The sequence below is a fragment of the Ctenopharyngodon idella genome, chromosome 14 (assembly GCF_019924925.1).
Source record: "Ctenopharyngodon idella isolate HZGC_01 chromosome 14, HZGC01, whole genome shotgun sequence".
In the NCBI taxonomy this organism is placed as follows: Eukaryota; Metazoa; Chordata; class Actinopteri; order Cypriniformes; family Xenocyprididae; genus Ctenopharyngodon; species Ctenopharyngodon idella.
Genome location: NC_067233.1, coordinates 11,601,643 through 11,613,015, shown reverse-complemented (window position 1 = coordinate 11,613,015; position 11,373 = coordinate 11,601,643).

Sequence of the window (11,373 nt, the reverse complement as noted above, 5' to 3'; positions counted from 1 at the left end):
GGAGAAACGAGCTGGCAGCAGTGTAACATGGCACTTTGTGCATGATGTGTCTGACAGCAAATAAATAGTGCATTTCAATTTTTTTAAGCAGTTGTAATGATAAACACGGTGACAGGATTTCCTGGGAGCCTGTTTAGATACATGATGGTGCTCCTCCACAATATAAGTATTTAAGATGCATATCAAAATGCCACATGTTTTGTGAAAACTCTTCATATCTTGTGAAAGACCAAATGTTGCATTTTACCATTTCATTTCTCTGAGCCTCCAACAAATATGGCTCGCCATGATGACGAGAGAAAAAAAAATCCAGACTGGGAATTCAGCCCCACCGTCTTGTATTCCAAGGTAATGTGGTTGCCATGGTTTCCAATTATTTGGGCAAATTGAGGAATCAGAAAGGTGTGAGACAATTTTAACTATTTCTGCTGTCCTCTGTATCCTGCTATTCCCAAGGTCCAAGACTCTTGGTAACCAAGCTAATTCAAATGCTTTGCCAGATCCAACTTACTGCACTGCTGACAGCTGCTTCAATATATCAAGTGCAGTTCACCTTCAAATGCAGATATTATTTTCTAAGTATGTTTATGCGTCTTGTTTAATGTTGTCATTTTGCAATGTCTGACATTGAACAAACACTTAATTTTATTCATAGTGCAGCATGTATAAAGCACAAATCTGTCAGTTTAGGGAGAGGAGAGCTGGTGGCCCGCAGTCACCTCTGTATTAATTCGCTCGTGTGCCATTTTTTTATGCTCTTACGGTTTTCTTCCCACCTTGACATGTGTACACACACCATCTGACTGGTTTCTACCTCTCTTTCTCACACTGCAGATTCTGTTGACAGTACCAGAAGATCAGAGAAGAGAATTTCAGGGATCAGAGATGTAAGGTGACAGGTAAGGAGAAGAAGAGCATGGAGACTTGGTCTTACGTCTTTTGCTATCAAAGGCTTCAGCATGGGAAAAGGGTTGAGGTGGAGGGGTGAGAACACTGACTCTGTAGCTCTCATACACTCAAGGACATCACACTCACTAACACTTCTCTGGCCTGTTTACATTCTAGATCCACAAAGACTATCCGAATCAATGCAATCACAGTGCTCTCCCAGCTTATATAGGTGTCAAGACCAAAATACGTATTTCAAAAACAAAAATAATAAAAAATTAAGACATTTCAAAACTATCTACTATAAACTATCAAATACTTCTCAGGGTTATGTATATAACCCTGTTCCCTGAGAAAGGGATGTTTTGGAAGCTGGCTGCACATCTATTTAAGAAAAGTAACCGTAATAAAATTGACTGTTATTCCTCGTGAGGTGTAAAATACTGTAATTTCTTTTTATTTTGCAATCTAACGGTTACTTTTCTTAAATGAGACTGCCTCAATGACGTATACAGCATTCAAATGCAACCTCCGGAGGATGCAGAATTCGAAATGAGATGCAGCAATAAAGCTTGTTCGACTTCATGCAGCGCTGCACAGACCGATCGGCGGCTGACTTGAAGCAGTGCATGCCGGTAAGAAATTTTGTCCGACTTGAGACAGTGCTGACCCCATGTGACTGTGACGTATGGCTTCAAAGTACCGCGACTGCGATTCGACAAAGCTTCTAGATGACAAGCCTGCAACCATTAGCCAAAAAAGCGTAACCGCTTATGCTAACGCTGCAGCTACGGTAAAGACTGCCAGTACACAGGAAAGGAGACCAGAGGCCATTACACGATAGGCTGCCGCACGTGATTAAGTTAGCCGTTACACTTTCTCCAATAGTAAGAGATACAGACCCTCTCATCTCCCTATAATAATACAATCTCTGGATTCGAGAGCAGCCTGCTGAGTCAGCCAGTCAGGGTTGCCAGGTTTTCAGAACAAAACCCACCCAATTGCTACTCAAAACTAGCCCACACCTAGCCCAATCACGTTATGGGGGTTCCCCTGGTAAAAAAATCACGTTCATGGGGGTAAAATCCGTGTTTTTGGCGGGGTTCCCCTGGTAAAATTCGCATTCCAGTGGCTAAATATTATGTTATTTGGGCTCGCTTCAACCCGCGGCAATAGTGTAAAAGTAGCCCAATTCCACGGGAAAACCGCGGACTTGGCAACACTGCAGCCAGTGCTGTTTCTCAAGAGGAGCTGCACAAGCTCTGATGATGACACAGCTGTTCCACGATTGGCCGGATTCACCACATGACAACGATCATGTGTGTTTGTGGTTATTCTCACGCCTTCAGTTCCAAAAATCTGTATTTTTATAACAGTTAAAGCTCTTCCATATAGTCGCGATGTTGTATTGTGTCATGTTTATCAAAATAAAACTGATAAAAAATGAAGACCCCACTACATTGGTATTTAAATAATATATGCTTATGTTGAACTTTATTCTTGTAAAAACAGACGCTGCAAGCAGTACATAAAGTATTGAATGAAAACGTCTCTGAAACATCTGTGTATTTGTCAAATATTGAATTTATTTCACTTCAGCTGTGATAAAGTATGCAAAAGCAGCGCAAACGTCACTACGGGAAGCAGAAAGTGTCCGACTACACATCTCCATTTTCAGCTCCTTACCTGCCTGGACGCAGCTACTCTCACCGATTGGTTGCATCTAGCCGCAGCCGATATCGAACACACCTATAGACTATTAAGCACAACGTTGCGTCACCTGACACCGTCCTTGGCCAATGGCTTGGTGTGTACTACATGTGACTTAAGACACCTGGTCACGCTGAAGGCTTTCCCATAGAATCAACACCATGATGCGGTGTCGATGTTCTCTCATGTAATAATTTATAAATTGTACGGATTTATTTAATGTTAAATGATTTATTATTATTTCATAATGTATTTATTTCATATTTAATTTATTATTTGCAAAAAACAAAGAAAATAATACAAATCAGATTTTTAAAAATAAAATTACTAAACTAACTAAAATGAAGTAGGTTATATAAAACTAAAATAGCTTATATAATATTTAGCTTGACCACCTGAAGTTCACAAACAACATTTTATAAATGTTAACAACCTTTTTCTTATAAAATGGCTTCATTTTTTTTTTTTTTTTAGAGTTTCAGGCCATTTTGCAGGTACTTGTGTTTTCATGTTACTCCAAACCCCCAAAATGTTTGATTTCTGTTGTATATTAAGAGAATGTTGCTTAAATTAATGTGGAAACACAGAAAACAGTGTAAAAAGTTCACGCAAGACTAGCTGCCTGTCACTTGTTCATGTTATTTTGTAGTCTTGTGTCCCTGTGCAGGGTACTGAAGGCTGTATTCCAGTAAGGATAGTAATAATTGACTCTGTGACCAACATCCTCCTCCAGCGCAGCAGGGACTGGAGATTTCTCCCCTCTCTGGAGACTTCACATCCATGCCTGAGCATTAATTGGATCTTTTTAATGAGTGTGTGAATCTCTAGGAGCTCAGACACCACGTTTGTCCCCACTGATGAAGTGGATTTCTGAGAATCTAAGCATTTCTGTCCCAACTTTGCTCCTCCACGGGTTTCAGTGATTGGCTGTTCCGCTTTAACCTGTTATTGTGAGCAGGAGAGGCTCCACAGGCTCCACGGAGGACAGGAAGTGAACAACATACCTAACTCAATAAAACCTTATTGTAAAGTGTTACTAATGCTAATTCCCAATGTTACTAAAAAGTATTCACTCTAACACTACTGTTGATTTCATTTAGAAGCCATCGGTTTTGTGTGTGCTACAGAAGAAGTATCTTTCATGTACCGCGCCAACAAACAGTACCAGGACTGGTGTTTAGAGTTGAAAGATGCGAGGCCCCTGTCAATTTTTGTCTCTCTTGCCATCTAAGGCAGATGGGTATCCCATCAGCTGGCCACTCATGCCCCCCCCACAGGCCTCACCTGGCACACCCACTTCTCCTCCCTCCCACAATGCTCTCTGGTATCACACTGTGACCAACACGGATTAAAGAGCGAAGAGGGAAAACATGGAACTGAATGTGAATAATTCATCGAAAGCTATTTGAAATATCACAAATGTCATTCTCTGGCTTTAGGAGGCAGGGGCGGTAAACAGCATCAACACAGTTCTAATTAAAAGTTTAGATGTCGTAAATTAAACATCAGATTGTAATATTGCAGATGGGCCAGTGCCTAAATGATATTTAAATGTTAAACTGGATTACATACCGTGCATTCGATGCAACGATGCTTTTGTTGATGTTAGAGCAATTTGTGAGAAGATTGCTGGGAAAATGGCATCCTGCTGAATCAAATAATCTCACTGGCATCCACTGTGCACGTTTCACATTAGAAAATAATAATAATGGCTTTTGAATGTGGGGTAAAAAGGTGGACAGTGATTAGTTGTTTGTGTAGCACAAAAGTCTAAAAAAATGTAACAAGAGAGAAAAACATTATCTGAACAAAGAACAAATTAGATACCTCACAGGCAGTAAGACTATGTGAAATAGTCCATATATTTGCTGAAGCTTAATTCAAAAGTGAGATAACCACAAACGGTGATAATCCTATATTAGTTTTAACTGTTTTGAGGGGTGACCATAATGAATCAGTCTTAAAGAACCTTTTTGTGACTATTAAAGGTGATTCTTAATCATTCATTTTCTTTTTATGGGTGACACAGAATATGCTCACTAAAAGTAATGTGTCTGAGCAGCACAATGAAAGGCAAACAAGTACAGAATAGGAAGTGAACATTTTTTACTCTTTCATGAGAATCTGTCTGCACAGACAGTTCTCGTCTAAATGTAGTAACCTTCATGTGTCGCTTCATACTGATGAAATCTTCTGAAGGAGAACGGCTCATTGTTTTAATTGCTTCAGTGCATGTGTGCAGCTGTTCACAGTAATGAATTGAAGCACTCTGTAACAAAAGAGACAGTCTCTTTATTTGAAAATGAAAGGAACAGAGAAAGAGGCAGAGAGAGAAAGTGTGTGAGAGAGAGAGAGATTGGCTAAGTGTTGTAATGACAGCAATGTTTAGAAAGCAATCAATTTGGAATTAAAGTACACTTAAGATACAGGACTTGCTACTTCACAATAAAGAGGCCATCTGAAGATCGTTGTGCTCAACAAAGGCAGTACAAATTAAACTACAAACTACTGTTTTTCAAGGTTAATAGTTATTGATAAACCCATGATATGGAGGATGCCGATATCTTTATATTAAAACCCTGAAAACAAAACAAAAAACACGCAGAACAAAACATTTTTCCATGAGGGGTTTATGGCCAGTTTTGGGGAGGTTTATTTGAAATTTGTAATTTAAAGGTGTTACTGTCAAACTAGTCTTAAAGTCCCCCTGAAGTCAATAATTGTATCCCTTAAAACTCATCTTTGATGATCATAAAAAATTACATATTTAAACGTTTTTTTTTTTTAACCTGTGAAAATAATTTAAAATAGATTGAATGTAACTTTACACCCTCACTTTATTTAGTATATGGGGAACCATAAATATGAATATTAGTCCCCGCCTCCACTCAGTCTCATCAGCTGATCCACTCTGTCAACTTTACTGTAGTAAACGCTGCACAATGGCAAGTGTAAATACTGGTTTAATTCAGCCACATATGTTTGAACCAGACACTGATTCAGAAGAAGAAATGGAAGAATTAATTATACAGGGTCATCTGCAAGTCAGTGTATCAGAATGGTAATGCGTTTCATGTATCCCCATTCAACATCTCAAAGTCAGGCAGCTAGCTGTCTTCTAATAATCAACATCCTTACAAACGCTTTGAACAACTAAGAAGGTCAGTGGAAAAAGGTGTTTACTGAACAGTCTGAATGAAGCCATTCACCAGAATGAATAAGACTTTCCAAATATTGCATAAATTATGACAGAGGACAGTTTAGTAGAAAACATTTGATTATAGTCTTAACTCTCTTGGCTGTGTGTACAAAACAAAATGTACATTTTAAAAAATGCTGGGTTAAAAACAACCCAAGTTGGGTTGAAAATGGACAAACCCAGCAATTGGGTTATTTTAACCCTGTGAATGGGTTGATTTAACCTAGTGATTGGGTTGTTTTAACTCAGCGAATGGGTTTACTTAACCCAGCGATTGGGTTGTTTTAACCCAGGGAATGGGTTGTTTTAACCCAGCGATTGGGTTGTTTTAACCCAGGGAATGGGTTGATTTAACCCAGTGATTGGGTTGTTTTAACCCAGCGATTGTTTTTTTTTTAACCCATTTTCAACCCAACTTGGGTTGTTTTTAACCCAGCATTTTTTAGAGTGTACATGTAGTAGTATTTTGTCATGCTACATGGCTGGTTGTTAAAAAACTATTTTATTTTCTACTTTAGTTTAGTTCTTCATGAGTCATATTTTAACTCAAGACTATCTAGTTAAGCATTAATTAATGCATGATGCACTCTAAAAATGCTGGGTTAAAAACAACACATGTTGGGTTGAAAATGGACAAACCCAGTGATTGGGTTGTTTTAACCCAGCAGTTGGGTTAAATGTTTGCCCAACCTGCTGGGTAGTTTTATTTAACTCAACTATTGTTTAAAAATGACTGTATTGCTTGCTTAAAATGAACCCAAAATATGTTGGAAAGTAACATTTATTAATATGTTTAATAAATGAACATTTATTAATAAGTTTAATGAATAAAAATTAAACAATACACATTTATTAATTTGCTTGTTGATGTTCACCTTTTGATTCTTATTGTTGCCTCTAGTAATTATGTGTCTGATTTTTAATTTCCAAACTATTTTGGGTTCATTTTAAGCCATATAGTAATTTTTAAACAATAGTTGGGTTAAATAAAACTGCCCAGCACGTTGGGCAAACATTTAACCCAACCGCTGGGTTTATCCATTTTCAACCCAACTTGGGCTGTTTTTAACCCAGCATTTTTTAGTGTAGTACACCCGCATTGTAAAGTGTTACCAATGCTTCTAGTTACTTACACCCCACACTGATCATGACAGCGGTTTTAGGAAACCCCAGTGACCATCTTTCAGTCATCATAATGGACAGAAGCACTTTAGATGACCTCTTGCATACAGGGCATTGGGGGGTGAACAAATTACAAGTCTAGCTTGGAAGCCCAACAGTAAATCACAAAGAAAATCCTGACAGGGAGAATAAAACCTTATTTCAGAGAACATATTACCTGTCAATCAGTGCAGGGAGTGGTTGGGAGCCAAAGCTCTGGAAAGGTTTAGATACTGACTGAAAGGCAGAGCAGAGAGAGGAAAGCACAGCTTTGGCGGCCCTCATAAGCTTGTTTCTTACGTTTCGTAAAAGGAGTGAGTGAAACATTTGGATATCGCAGATGCACACCTGCACAGCAAAATGAGTGAACGCTCTGAAGAGGGGCCTGTGGCTATGAATCAGAGAGAGGGAGAGAAAGAGAGGGGGAGGTATAAGGAATGAGCGTTAGAAGGGCTGGTGAAAAGATGAGAGCGAAGAGGAGAAAAAAAAGACAAGGGGAAAATGAAAAAAGAACTAAAAGGAATACAGAACTCAGGTGATAAAGACACAATTAAAAGACAGAAAAGAAAGAGATACGCAGAGGGTCTGAGGCATATTAGAGAGGCATAAAGACGCAGGGGGATAGACAGCCAGGCAACTAGCGGAGCCTGCCACATCTCTCATCTCTCAAAGGGAGGCACATTTCCTCAGGCTTGGAAAATGGTGCTGATGCAGAGAAGACTTAGAGAGCTGTTCAGTCAGGTAGAGACCATGAAAATGTCTCACAACTTCTCTCTCCCACTGCTCCTACCTGAAGTTTACTGGTTCTGCAGCAATAGACATCTCCTGCAGTTTTATTAGTTTAGCGATATTTTGAAGTTAAGTTCTGATTGAAGTTCATTTCCTGATATTTATCCATTACAAATGTATAAACACAGCAAGGAAGAATCTGCTCTAAGAATCTTAAGTCTCTTATGCTCACCAAGGCTGGATATATTTGATCAAAATACAGTAAAAAGTAATAATTTCATAAAAAAAAAAAAATCTTACTGACCCCAAACTTTTAATCGGTAGTGTATTTCTTCATATGACCACATGTTGAATCATACGATCATAAACAGCATTATCAAATATTAACTTAGCCTTGCGGAAGAGCCATTTGTGAAATGATTCAGATGATTTTTAGAATTTAACTTGGCATATTTAGGAGAACTTATAGGAGTTGGTAAAAGAAAAATGATTTGGTCAAAAAATAGAGGGTCATATTGGAGAGACGAAAAAGGAGGAGGAGGAGAATACTTCTTAAAGAGAAACGAGTGTGGCAGTTCCTAATGCAGCTGTCAGTGCCGGGGTTGGGTTGCGGATACACGCCGTCAATGCCGCTCGGGATTCTACCGCTTTTAAATGAGCCGCAGCCAGGGGGAACGCCAGCCTGTCGCCCCTCGACGACACCAGCTATGATTTACCATGCCATTAATCTCACAAGGGAAATCTGCCTGGTTTTGGTACCCCTTGCCCCTCCCATCCTAACCTGAGATGTAGTCAGAAACGTCTCTCATCACTGATGGAGCTGAGATAGATTGACAGAAGGAGAGGGAGGCTCCAGACTTCCAGTAACTTAAGGATTTTCATATTTTACAATGATAGAAATACATCTCAATAGTTCAAACCTATAGGCTTTAATTCTTCTCATATAGGAGGCCTTCACACTTGCTCCTTAACTATTTCAACTTTTCTTTCCTCGCATTTTGAGAGATTATGCTAAGGTTGTAATACCATTCTTAAATCACCTGATCCAATTGAGTACCGTCTAGGCTATGCTGCACAAAAAAGCCCAAGGTTGTTGTGGACAAGGCTGTATCAAATCATGCAGAAAGGCATTGAACGCGTCATTCACTGAGCGCTGCTAAGAGGCTTTCGCTCCCAACTTGCTCAGTTGTATTTTGTTTTATTACTTTCATCTGCTTCATAGCACTGTTTTATAAACTGCACACACCCTGATTGGCTTATTACATATCTCTTTTTAAAGTGGGAGGCTGCTTCTATGTGTTTAATGAATATACACCTACATGCACAGTGTATAGAGTTCCCATAGAAACCATGAGAAAATATATATAAAACATCATCTGTAAAAGAGGACTTTATGACACTAAATCAACATATATGCACCCACCCATTCCCACACAGAAATATCAATATTATAAACACAAATAGAGAAAAATACCTATTTTGACAAAAAGCTACATTAAACAGAGTAAAATAATGTTCCTGTTTTGCAATAATAATAATAATTTGTTATATTTATTTAGTGCTTTTCTCAGCACTCAAAGCGCTTTACATAAAGAAGGGGGAATCTCATCAACCACCACCAATGTGCAGCATCCACCTGGATGATGCGACGGCAGCCATATTGCGTCAGAACGCCCACCAAACACCAGCTTATTGGGGGAGAGGAGAAGGACTGATTTGGACAGGATACCGGGGTTACACACCTACTCTTTTTCGAAGGACATCCTGGGATTTTTAATGACCACAGAAAGTCAGGACCTCGGTTTAATGTCTCATCCAAAGGACGGTGCTTTTTGACAGTATAGTGTCCCCCCCAACAGCAACCATAGTTTTCCCTGGAGGTCTCCCATCCGGGTACTGACCAGGCTCAACCCTGCTTAGCTTCAGTGGGCAACCAGTCTTGAGCTACAGGGTGATAGCTGCTGGTGCAATACATTTTCATGCCGCCATCATACATGGGGATAAAATAATAAACTCTGGGAAAAATGGGAATCTGTTTTCTTTTAACACAATATCACAATTTATACAATTTCATTACTTTTAAATAAGTTAATTTCTTTGCTTTGAATGGATGTGCAATTTTGGCCCACATGTTCTCTGCACTAACTTTTAAAGTGAAATACCAACAATATATCAAGAAATAATCAATACTCATAATCAGAAATAATAATTTTCCTCAACTTTATCTAAAAGCTTCAAACTATTTCAGACTATTTTTTTTTACTTTTATTCTTTTGTAAAATCCTTTTGACTAACAAATGCCAGCCCTTACTGTCGTCATCTTCCAGGAAGTGGCCTCAATTGTTGGAAATAACAGGAAAGTAGCAATGAATTTGATTATTATTGTGATATTTTGTCATTATAAATTGGTTTGTCTTGCTTAGAAAAATAATACTGTTTGATAAAATAGAAATCAGTAAGATATCAATATTTCAATATATATATATATATATATATATATATATATATATATATATATATATATATATACAGGTGCTGGTCATATAATTAGAATATCATCAAAAAGTTGATTTATTTCACTAATTCCATTCAAAAAGTGAAACTTGTATATTATATTCATTCATTACACACAGACTGATATATTTCAAATGTTTATTTCTTTTAATTTTGATGATTATAACTGACAACTAAGGAAAATCCCAAATACAGTATCTCAGAAAATTGGAATATTGTGAAAAGGTTCAATATTGAAGACACCTGGTGCCACACTCTAATCAGCTAATTAACTCAAAACACCTGCAAAGGCCTTTAAATGGTCTCTCAGTCTAGTTCTGTAGGCTACACAATCATGGGGAAGACTGCTGACTTGACAGTTGTCCAAAAGATGACCATTGACACCTTGCACAAGGAGGGCAAGACACAAAAGGTCATTGCAAAAGAGGCTGGCTGTTCACAGAGCTCTGTGTCCAAGCACATTAATAGAGAGGCGAAGGGAAGAAAAAGATGTGGTAGAAAAAAGTGTACAAGCAATAGGGATAACCGCACCTTGGAGAGGATTGTGAAACAAAACCCATTCAAAAATGTGGGGGAGATTCACAAAGAGTGGACTGCAGCTGGAGTCAGTGCTTCAAGAACCACTACACACAGACGTATGCAAGACATGGGTTTCAGCTGTCGCATTCCTTGTGTCAAGCCACTCTTGAAAAACAGACAGCGTCAGAAGCGTCTTGCCTGGGCTAAAGACAAAAAGGACTGGACTGCTGCTGAGTGGTCCAAAGTTATGTTCTCTGATGAAAGTAAATTTTGCATTTCCTTTGGAAATCAGGGTCCCAGAGTCTGGAGGAAGAGAGGAGAGGCACACAATCCACGTTGCTTGAGGTCCAGTGTAAAGTTTCCACAGTCAGTGATGGTTTGGGGTGCCATGTCATCTGCTGGTGTTGGTCCACTGTGTTTTCTGAGGTCCAAGGTCAACGCAGCCGTATACCAGGAAGTTTTAGAGCACTTCATGCTTCCTGCTGCTGACCAACTTTATGGAGATGCAGATTTCATTTTCCAACAGGACTTGGCACCTGCACACAGTGCCAAAGCTACCAGTACCTGGTTTAAGGACCATGGTATCCCTGTTCTTAATTGGCCAGCAAACTCGCCTGACCTTAACCCCATAGAAAATCTATGGGGTATTGTGA